This window comes from Peromyscus leucopus, chromosome X (genome assembly GCF_004664715.2).
Source record: "Peromyscus leucopus breed LL Stock chromosome X, UCI_PerLeu_2.1, whole genome shotgun sequence".
Classification (NCBI taxonomy): Eukaryota; Metazoa; Chordata; class Mammalia; order Rodentia; family Cricetidae; genus Peromyscus; species Peromyscus leucopus.
This window is the reverse complement of record NC_051083.1, coordinates 3,058,038-3,069,284: the sequence shown is the minus strand read 5'-3', so window position 1 is coordinate 3,069,284 and position 11,247 is coordinate 3,058,038. Positions and strand designations below refer to the sequence as shown.

At 45.7% G+C, this 11,247-nt stretch overlaps 1 protein-coding gene across 13 annotated transcripts in view; it reads left to right on the top strand.

Moving 5' to 3' along the window:
- Window positions 1-789: 789 nt before the first annotated feature.
- Window positions 790-11,247, top strand: part of Itpr1 (inositol 1,4,5-trisphosphate receptor type 1) — a 343,325-nt gene continuing 332,867 nt past the window's right edge. For all 13 annotated transcript variants that reach the window (XM_028867566.2, XM_028867579.2, XM_028867576.2 and 10 more), the window contains exons 1-2: window positions 790-970; window positions 1,800-1,875. The gene's annotated coding sequence lies outside the window, so the exon portion shown is untranslated. The remainder of the gene's footprint in view (window positions 971-1,799; window positions 1,876-11,247) is intronic.

Here is an 11,247-nt window from a genome sequence, read left to right as displayed (position 1 = left end):
ACGGTTCCTTTATTTGTTCAGTGGAGAGGGTTGAGTTGCTTTTAAACCCCCCCCCCCCCATCGTGCGAAGAAAGACAAGACACAGCTCGGATTCAGAAAAGGGCTCTCACACGATAAGCCCGCGTCCCCAATAGCAGGAACCACTCCATTCCCAGACTTAGTTTTTCATGCAGACACTAGAAGGATTTAATAAAGAACTAGAACAGATTTAATAAAGACAAACTCGCTTCTTTAATCCTTGACCGCTAACATTGCCGTTTTTGTGACTAGGATTTCTGAAATTCTTGGCTCCAGGACACAGGTCGCGCGGGGGTGGGTAATAGCTTGTAAAAACTTCCCAAAACAGTAATCAGAGCTCTTCCCCTCTCTCCGGCCCCTAGTGACACCTGGATTTTAGGAAAGGGAAGACACGACAGTCAAAAGAGAATGGTTCACAGGGGTAGGGGATGAGCCTGGGGAGACGGTGGGTCGCGTTTTCCTAACCAGGCAAGTAGGATTTTCAGACTCAGGTTCGCAGCCCGGGAGGTCCCTCTGGACGCCCCTCCCCTGTCTCCGCGCGCGCGTCTATTTAGAACCCAGCCCCAGAGCCTAGGGGATTCTGGGACTTGTAGTCTTTCCCCGCAGCCCCAGGCGCTGGCACGACCTGGGACTTGGACTACATTGCCCAGGGAGCTTCCCGGCCTATATAAGCGGCCAGGCGCTGCTTCAAAGTGCAGTAACCATGTGGATGTTCTGCTGAAGCGTTTCCTCAAGCCTGCTGGGGTGGGAGGAGAGGAGGAGGTGGTGGTGGTGGAGGAGGAGGAGGCAGGGGGTGGAGAGAAAGAAAGCGCACGCCGAAAGGAGGTGTGGGTGTTTCTCTTCCATCCTAACGGAACGAACTCCCTCTTCGCGGACATGGGATTGCCCAGCGGCTGCTAACCCCTCTCCTGGTCCTGCTCCCCCAAACCGGCGTGGCTCCCCGGTCACCAAGGTAGCTGCTGGGGCCGGGCAGAGGGCGCGGGGAGTTGGCACTGGCTCCCGTGCGCAGAAGTTTTTGCCCTGATCTCTGGGAGTTCTTGGTGGCTTTGCATGCACTTGGCGAGTATTTTGGGGCTGCTTTCCCTGTGAGCAATTTCGGGAGGTCTGATTTTTTTTTTTTTAGGTCTAAGCAACACCCAAATGTCCTCGACTCTAGTGACCAGCTTCAACCCCCTTCCCCGTACTGAAATGGCATTCCCCCAAGTTGGAAACTGTTGGAGTGGCTGCAGGAAATACTTTTTTTCCCCCCGGGGGGGGGGGGAGTTGAGGGGGTGTCATATGAGTTTGCTCAAGGAAATAATCTTTCTAAAAATGTAGCTAGTCCTGTTGCGCCGCATGGCTGGTAGAATAATGCATGCGTGGGGGCCCCCGTGGGGAGGGTTAAAAAAAAAAAAACGGAAGAAAACCGGGGGAAGAGGGGAGTTGGTGAGAGAAGTGTGGATCTAGCTCGTGCCCATTGAGGGTGCGGGTTTCGCATACTTGGCCTCCACGCGGGGAAACAAGTGCTTTGGGATCGCCTCAACACTTGCCTTAGTTCCACCTCCGGCGTGTTCGGAGTGTCTGCGTGCCGGCTTGATCTTTCTGGTCAGCTATGTAAGGGAAATAACAACCAAGCTGAGTTTGCTGTTATCTGGGGGCAAGAGATCCCGCCAACTTGGCTGCAAAATTGGGAGGTGGGGAGTGGGATCTGCAGGAAACGGAGGCAAAAAAGTCGAAACTTGGATTTGGGAACATTTCTCGTGGGGTCCCCTACTCAGTCTTCTTTCTTTGTAAATACTTAGGAGCTGACTACAAGGGAGCACGATTCGCATCCTTGACTTGGCGTGCTTTGGCTGCAGAGTGCCTGACCTGGGTCAGGTGAGTGTGGAAGCCGAGTGCTGTAGTCAATAGGGGGTTTGTCCTAAACCTTTTTGCAAGTCCTCTTGGAGCAGCCATAGAGGTAGAGTAGGGAAGAGGAAGGAACTGTGGTCAAAATTGGTCATGGTCTTTGGTGAGTAAAGATCCAGTGACAGCCACTTTTGAAGGTGGCTCAGAATTGAAACAGCCCAATGTTTATTGGGGCGTGTGTGTGTGTGTGTGTGTGTGTGTGTGTGTGTGTGTGTACCAAACAACAGATTTCAGTAAAATGGGACTGTGACCAGAGAGACATGCTCATTATTTAAATTCTAAACGATGCAGAACTTTTCATCTGCCAAAGTCTTTAAGCAAAAGTGAAACACTCCTCCCTTTCACACACTGTCACTGTTGTGGACGCGCATGTACGTAATCAGTGGGCTGGACTGCAAGAAATGAAAGTGGCCAAGTGAAAGAATGAGAACTTCTTAAAGGGAAGTTAGAGCTTAAAGAATAACACAGTAGCTTCCAGGGTTTGACTGGAGCCATCTGAATGTCAAGGGACCTAGAGCGCTCCTCTTGTTTTGATCTTTGGTTTTGGAAGAGGAGCTGAAGGCAGCATTTCTCGGTCAATATAGTGGCTTGTATTTTTATTTTTATTTTTATTTTTATTTTTATTTTTTTTACCCCCTAAAATGGCCACACTTCATTTCTAGAAAGTAGAGCCTCTGTAGGTGGACAGACAGCCACTATGGTTTGTCCATCAAGTTTTTTCCTTGTGAAATGTTTGTGAACTGAGTAAAACAACAGGTTAATAGGGGTGGGGGAGCTGTGGGCAGCTAGTTCTTGGTAACTTCTTTAATGTCCTAAATATTTAGCTGTTCCCTGGGCTACAATCTTTGGGCTTTTCTAATTAGGGACTAAGAGCCAGATACTTCATTATGGTAGTATAATGCTTTTGTTTCCTGTTGATAAGATCCTCAGGAGTCCTGGTGGAGTGGAAAACTTTGGGATGGGAAGGTTAGTTCTTTTATGGACTGATGTTGACCAAAGATCGGGGTCAGTCCTCTCTTTGGGGTATGTTGCAGACAAGGGGCAACTGGTCCACAGAGTCTTCTGATGCCTAAAAATAATAAGACTGCCCCATTAAGTTGTAGTAAGCCCAGGGGCCGAGCTGTGTCTCATAGAAGACCTTAGATATGGGTAAAGAAACCGAGATACAGCCCAGGCAATAATGTGTACCAAGTATGCTTAAGTTTGCAGAGTGCTGGGGAGCGAGAAGCTGGGAGAATTAGTAAACACACTGCTCTTAATGTAATAATTCTTACTCATGTCCCACCAATGATGCACTAACCATACTTCCCTTGATGTGTGAAGGAGCTGATAATAAGCCGCTGGCAGGGATAAAAGAATGTAGCTATTTGTAGAAGGATTTAATGTCGGACTGAATTCATTTTGGAAAGCTTTATGCTGAAAGGTGGAGTCAGGACGGTAAAGGAAAACCAAACGAAACCAGTGTCCACGTGAAGCACTAGGTCTTTCTCATATTTGAAGTATATCTTGATCTTTCACATCAAGGCATCCGAGCAGGTTGAAAGAGTCAGGTGTGTCTCTGCCGGAATAATTGGAGAGCTTAAACTGCTTCAGTTCGATCTGTGGAATGTTGGTAGCTTGTCCTGTGGCCTCTGATTTGCCTGGTAGCAGTGTTTTTCTTCTTCATTTCAATTCTCTTTCTTTCTTTCTTTTTTTCTTGAAACTATTTCTTCTTCATGTCTGTCAGTTGTGTTGATGTGTTCTTGTGAGCGTGTGCATTGAAAATACAATCTGCTCTTTGACTCAGTCAAATCAGAACAGAAAATCCCATCAAGATTTCCTTCTAACTCAAGCAGGGAAAGTTCTCTATGTTCCCAATGAATCACTCGGGTCTCTGCATGAAAGCCACTGGGGTGTCACCATCCATTCAAACAAGGTGGTTCCTTTTGCCAGCCTTCCTTGAAGGATGTGAGGTGCAATGGTTGCTTAGAAGAGAAATAGGTTAACGCCACAAGAAAGATCTTTTGACTTTGCCCTCAAAGTGTTCTCAGCTGCAAAACACTAGACTCTGGAGGTGGGGGTGGGAGTGGGACACTCTGGGACTAATTCAGTGGTGTGCGAGGAACTGACTGGAGAAAAATCCACATGGCTTTTTAGCTAATAATGATCTCATGGAATTTCTGTCTGACTTTTTTTTTTTATTTTTTATTTTTTATACAAGCAGCTCTTTAAAATCAAACCAAATGAAACAACAGATACCAAATATGAACAACAGAAAAAAAATTCACCAAAATAAAAGCAGGCCTGGAGTTAGGTTTCTAGGTCAAGCTGTCCTTGGATACTTCTAATTAAGGAATCTACACAAGGACAGTGTCCTGTCTTGCCTGCTATTGGTTTGATCTTTGAAAATAAAATGCATTGGATTTGCAGATTGCTGATAACTAGAATTGCAGGCAGTTGTACTAGCTCATTTTTTTTGCTGTTGAAGTTTGATAAATGCGATCAGGCTTGAAGTCAGTGGTATGAATGACATTACTTTTATGACTCTTTCTAGTTGTCATAGTGTCTGTGGTTCTGAGATGATTGTTAATGAGGAATGAGCTGAATAGACTCCTGAAGCCATCACCTGTTAAACCACGAGATTCTCCCTAGACTGATCATAGCTGGAAAGCAGTTGGTGTGCTACATGTACCTAACAGACTTTCACCCCTGTTAAAATTGTTATGATTCAAGTGTTTTATGTTGCGTAGTAAACAGATTTCTTGAGTACCTCCTAAGTATCAACTGTGTTGTAGGTGCTTGTGGTATAGCAATAAGCAATCACGTCTTTTCCTCAGAGGTTTACGTCCTAGCTGGTGGGAAGCAGTCAATGTGACCAAACAAGTAAGTGTTATAGTATGGCAGGTGCTAAGTGCTGTGGGGAGAAGTCAGGCAAGAGAGGATGAACGAAGAACAAGTGTGGGCAAGATTTGGAGACATTGGAACCCTTGTGTATCCTCGGTGGGAATGCAAGAGGTAGCTCCTGAAAATGTGAAACAGACTTATCATATGATTTGACATTTCCAGTTTTCGGTATCTAAAGAATTCAAAGCACGGACTTATGCGTTTGTTTTGTGTTGAAAATCGCCTCACTGACGTTAGCCAAGAGGCTGAAACAAAACCCCAGAGTATCTATTAATATATGAATGAAAAACAAAGTGCTGTTAATGCGTTCAGTGAACTATCATTCAGCCCAGAAAAGGAAGAAACTTTTCACGGTGTATTCCAACCAGGAAAACATTATGCTAACCGAAAGAAGCCAGCCTTCACCAGATATACATTGTATGATTCTCATAGTAGGCAGTCCCGTGTGAGTAGTCAGATTTCTAGGGCCAGAATGTGTGTAGACTGGCAACATCTCGGGCTAAAGGAAGGGGAAGTTGCATTCATGCACACAGACTTTTTGTTTGTTAAAATTAAAAAGTTCTGGTAATGGGAAATACTGGTAAATTTTAGTTATGTATTATCCAAATAAATAAAAAAACAAAAGTTCGAGGGGTGTGAAGGGTGTGTTGGGGTTGGGAGTTAAGGCAGGGCTCTTTATTGTGTGACATTTGAGCAGAGCTCTGGTGGAAGCTAGCCACATACCCATGTTGATATTCCTGAAGTCCAGAGTAGAAAGTGCGAAGGCCCTGAGGTAGAAGGAGGTGGGCCGTGTTGGAGGCAGGGCAAGGAGGCTGGAGCGGCTGCAGGTAGGGAGCAGGGGTAGGGCTGAAGGCGGGAGGGTAGTCAAGGTCCAATGGTGGAGGCTAGATTTTGCACATCAGCAGTTCTGAGGATTTCTGAACCCTGACAGGGTCCTCAGTGTGGTTTTCAGCATTGCTGAACTTGACTGTGCTTTCTAAAGAGACCGGCCGGGCTGGCAAGACCACATACCAGGTGGAAACTTGATCCAGGGGGCATGAGGGAAACCTAGATTTCCAGACTGGTTTGTCATGTGCCCTTTCCTGGCATTGAAGTTCGCTTAAGTAGGAAAGGAGTCTCTTTTGCTGAACAGTCAAACTCACCTTTGCTTTGCTCAGCAAATTCTGAGGACCATCTGGTGGTCCTGGGCTTCCACCAGCCTTCTGCCCTGTCACCACCCTGCTGTCCATCAGATTTCACTTAGGGGGATGCCCTGACACAGAGCACTGTTTTCATCATCTTTGGGGCAGGAGAAGCTTCATATTAGTGATCTCCTTGAAAACTCCAAAGGGATGCCTTCACAGGGGCATCACAATCCCTAATTGTATTACTGCAGAGAATATATGTTCATTGTCAAACCTAAGAAGCAATGGGCAAGCCACACAGCAGAACAATAAACCTGCCTCAGCCATCCCAGAGTCAGAGCCCAGGCTGTCACCAAGTATAAAATTAGTTGTGTATTTAAGACTCACAGTTACACCCTTCCATGAGTCTCTTGCTAGCAAGGAGATACCTGTATTTCCCTTTTCCCATAGGTCTGTCCTTTTGATGGGATTTTATTTCATTAAAAAAATTGTTTTAATTTTATGTGTGTGAGCGTTTTGCCTGTATTTGTTTAAATGCACTGCCTGCCTGCCTGGTAACCTTGGAGTCAAGAACAGGCACTGGATCCCCTGAACTGGAGTTCCAGGTGGCTGTGTGTCATCCTGTAGGAGCTGGGAACCAAACCTCAGTCCTCTGGAAAAAGGAGCAAGTGCTCTTAACTGTTGAGTCATCTCTCCAGCCCTCGATGGGACTTCACTGAAGTAGTATGTATGGAATGAGTAGAGTACACAAATAGTCCGTCTCCAGAGTTCGTCACTTACTGCACAGCCCAAAAGTTCTCAGCCAGTGTGCTTTGTCCTTTGAAGAAAATGGAATGACAGATGAAGCACTGTTCTCTTGTAAAGTATCCTATCAGAAGAGAAGAGCCTAGTAATCACATGTGAGTGGAGCGTTTGTCATTCGTTAGACTAACCTAACCCTGTGAAGTAGGTCCTCTCCTGGTTTGGTTTGGTTTTTAATATGTGCGTTCTAGAGATTGAACTAAGTCATCAAGCTTGCAAAACAAGTGTTTTTTTTTTTTTTTTCCTGTTTGTTTTTATTTTGTTTTGAGCTATCTTCTTAGCCCTGTTTGCTTGTAAGGAAAACTTCTACCATAGACGATTTCAAACGTAAGCCAGTTGTATGTGTTGTGGTTCCTGCAAAGGCCAGAAAAGGGCACTGAAGTTAATGGAACTGGAGTTCCGAGCAGTTGTGAGCTGCGGCAAAGTGGAGGTGCTGGGAACCGAACTTGGGTCTTTTATAAGAGCAGCGAGTGCTCTCCAGCCCCAACAGTAGTTTCTCAATACATGGAGCCCACTTTGTTCAGCACACTCTGCACGAAGCCACGGTTAACTCACTGCTAATCTTGTTCCGCCTGCATCCTCACATGCTCCCCGCTTCAGTCTTGATTATGTGGAAGCTCATCCTAGACACACTAGTGCATCTATATTTCAGTGTGAATCCTGAGGATGTGAATTCCTTTTGTAGGTACATAATGTCATACTTCCAAGTCCGCAGCCCTGGGTGCTCTCCTGTGCAGGTGCTGGGGGACGGAGTGCTGTCGGCATTCATCGCATAGAAGCTGTGACTGTAACTCAGCAACCTACAACATATCATATTTTGGTAGTTAGATAGAGAGGCTCAGACCGTCAGATTCTTTTTTTTTTTGGTTTTTCGAGACAGGGTTTCTCTGTGTAGCTTTGCGCCTTTCCTGGGACTCACTTGGTAGCCCAGGCTGGCCTCGAACTCACAGAGATCCGCCTGGCTCTGCCTCCCGAGTGCTGGGATTAAAGGCGTGTGCCACCACCTCCCGGCCCCGTCAGATTCTTTTTTATTTATTTATTTTTTGCCAAATCTATTTTGTGCCCTTCAGGGGCACAATGTTTTCCATTTCAGAATATCTCCAGTGCCGCTCTTGGGTATCTCTGCGTATGGCAGGTATTCTTTAAAAGTTAGTACCATCGTGAACTCGCAGATTTAAGCATACTTTGTATGCTTTTCTTCATATAGTTACTTTTCTTTATCTCTCCCCCCTCTCCCCCCTGCTCCCCCGTTTTGTTCTTGTAATTTTGAGACAGGGTTACTGTGTAGCCCTGGTGGGCCTCAACTTGGTGATCCTCCTGCCTCAGCCTCCTGAGCATAGGGATTATATATAGATGTGTGCCACTACCCCTAGCCTTGTAGTTATTGATGTCCGTGAGGGAGTTCAAGTTGGTTCCTGAGACTTTTGACAAAACCTTGAACGTTCTCATACTTTCTTTCTGTGTGACAAGACGTTCCAGGCTTATCTTTTGTATTTCTTGTCCCACACCACGAATCACCCTTTTCATCAGGAAGCCCTTGTTCTTTTGAGAGGGAAATGACATGAGACACCTTTGCTTAGGACCGCATGAGCATTCTTACCCTCAACTTGTGGGTGATAAAACAGAAGTGAAAATGATGAGAACTTAGCACCCGAATCTCTCTCCCTGTTTTTGAGACAGGGTCTCACTGTGTAGCCGTGGCTGTCCGAGAACTCACTGTATGGACTAGCCTGGCCTCGAACTCACAGAGAGTCTCCTGCCTCTGCTTCCCAAGAGCTGGGATTAAAGACTTGTGCCACTCTGCCTGACGTACCTGAATGTTTCTTAGTGACATTTCCATTTTGATACGCCTTTGATCTCAAAGGAGTCTGAAAGTCATCCAAACTTTAAAAAAATTTCTTTTTAGTGTCTCACTGTATTTCTGGATAAACAAAAATGCTATTCACACCCCTTAGTGGCAGACCGTCTAGAGATGGGGAAGTCAGATTTGAGCACCTTGCTCAACGTTTGCAGTGAAGTAAGAGGAATAGAAATCCTCCAAGTGTTCTGCAGTGATGTAGACGGGAGGCATCTTGGAATGGATCCTGAGTCTGAACACTGAGGCTCTCTTGCATTATATTCATGTTATACACATAGTCTGAAGATAATCTCAGTCAGTGGTTTTGCACATGGATGTAGTTTTATGGCGTGAAATTTTCTTTGTGGTGTCATGTCAGCATTCAAGAAGTTTGGAGCATTTTGAATTTTGGATTATCCTGGCTTCACCTGTGCTGAAACTGGGCTGTGGGAATAGCTCAGAGGCAGAGTATGTGCTTGTTGTGTGAGAAGCAGCCCAGTGCCAAAACAACAACGACAAAATTAACCCATGTGTTCTTTGCAACAACACACACAGAAAGAGGGAACATGCAAGAGAACACGTTGTGTTGTTGAGTTCGGTATTTCTCTTGCTGTTGGATTCGGTCAAAAGTTTGAGAAACACTGTTTACATATTTCTGTGCATGTAGCCCATGGGTCAGCATTTGGTGTCACCTGGGAACTTGTTGCTTGTACTCTCGGGTCCCACCTAGACCTGCAGCAGCTGACATTTAGGAAGACCCTCAGGTGATGTGTACCCTTGCATGCTTGAGAAAGTCTGTCCTAGAGGATGCCTGCCCAGTCTTTTTATGGTTCCTGTGTTTCATGGCTAGTTCTCACCTGTTGAAGCTCACCTTTGTACATGGCCCTGGCAGTCTTCTTCTTTTCAGGTAAATGGAAAGGCAGGCTAGCTCACTAGGCAGAATTCTGACGAAAAAAGACAGCTCTCTGTGTTTACATGAGCATGCTTTTATGGCTTTGAACCTAGATGTAGGAAGAGACCACAGGCTACCTGTGAGCCCTGGGGTTGTCTAGTCACATGAAGAAACAAGTGCAGCTGCATTTTAACCTGCTGTCTGTCGACACTGAGGGAATCGATGTTTGAGGACTTCTCTCATCATAGAACATCTGCACTACCGGGTATACTCAGAAAAACCTGACCGAAGGAAAAGAGCACCAGCCTCCAAGTATCCTGGTTCATTTGCATTGGGGGGGTGGGGCTTTAATCTGGGGAGTGATTGTTGTTTTGTAAAGACAGCTTAAAAGCATTCCATATTTATTTCCGAATGGGGAAAGACTTAGGGATGTTCATTTATTTGCCTTATCTTGTGCGTGCGTGCGTGCGTGTGTATTCGTGTATTCTTCCTGCTGTGTACTTCACCACCCTCTCCACATAGTCAAGTCCTTCTGTCCACTAGGGTCTTGCCCAATTCTTCCTCCTCTGTGCAGCTTTTCCTTTTACTTGAGACTTCTGTTGTTTGAAACTCTCTGTCTCTTGATCTCTGTTTTCATGGGGGTTTTTGTTTGCTTAACCCTCCAGAGTACCTAGCACATTGGAAGAGCTAACAACATATTTGTTGAGTGAAGTAATCCATACCCATGTTGTCTATGAAGGTTCCAGGCTCTTTCTCAGAAGAAATTAATGCGTTGTACCTCTCTGCTGATGAAATCTTTTCTGAATTGCCTTCTTCCTTTGGAAAACCCTTTTGGTGTGCAGAGAGATGTGGAGAATATGTAGAAATGTATTAATCGGCTCTTTTGGTAGGGTTTTGAGCTGTTGCTCACTACAGCTCTCTAGAGGACACACAGCTTGGGGAATTGCTAGTGATGATCCGAGAGTGGAACTGAGAACAGGGTAGTGAAACAAGCTTGCTTTGTACTGTTGCACCCTGCCGTCCCACAGGATGGGGGCTCCTCACCACCCTCCTGTTCACTGCTTCTCAGATAGCAGCAAAACATGGAACATCTGTGTGTCTGTTTCCTCTTCTGTAGATTAGGTATAAAAATACCTGCTGGGGGCTGGGGGGTTGGGAGATAGCTCAGTCAGTTAAGTGCTTGCTAGGCAAGCAGGAGGACCTGAGTTCAATCCTCAGAGCCACATAAAAAGCCAGGTGTGGTGGTCCACGCTTGTAATCCCAAAGCTGGGAAGTGGGAGACAGATAGATCCTTGCAGTTCACTGGCCAGTCAGCTTTTGAGCTTCTCTCAAAAACAAAACAAAACAAACAAACAAAAACCCAAAAAACAAGCCAGGCAGTGGTGGTGCACACCTTTAATCTCAGCACTTGGGAGGCAGAGACAGGAGGATCTGTGAGTTCAAGGCCAGCCTGGTCTACAGAGTGAGTTCCAGGACAGCCAGGATTACACAGAGAAGTCATGTCTCAAAAAACCAGACTAAACCAAAACAAAAAATCAACAAGGTGAAGGGCTCCTCAGGAGCACCACTTACGGTTGACTGCTGGCCTCTGCACATATATATGCACACACAGACCATTCTTCCCCACCCAAAATACCTGCTTTGGATTATTGTCATCAAATTATGTAATCAGGTTGGAAAAAAAAAATACAGATGTATCCCTAGGGCCTGAATAGGTCTCCACTAGGTGGGTCATTTGGCTTTGTCAGGAGACATTTTTGCTTGTCACACCTGTGGTCTTGGGATTCAGTAACCAATGTAGAGGC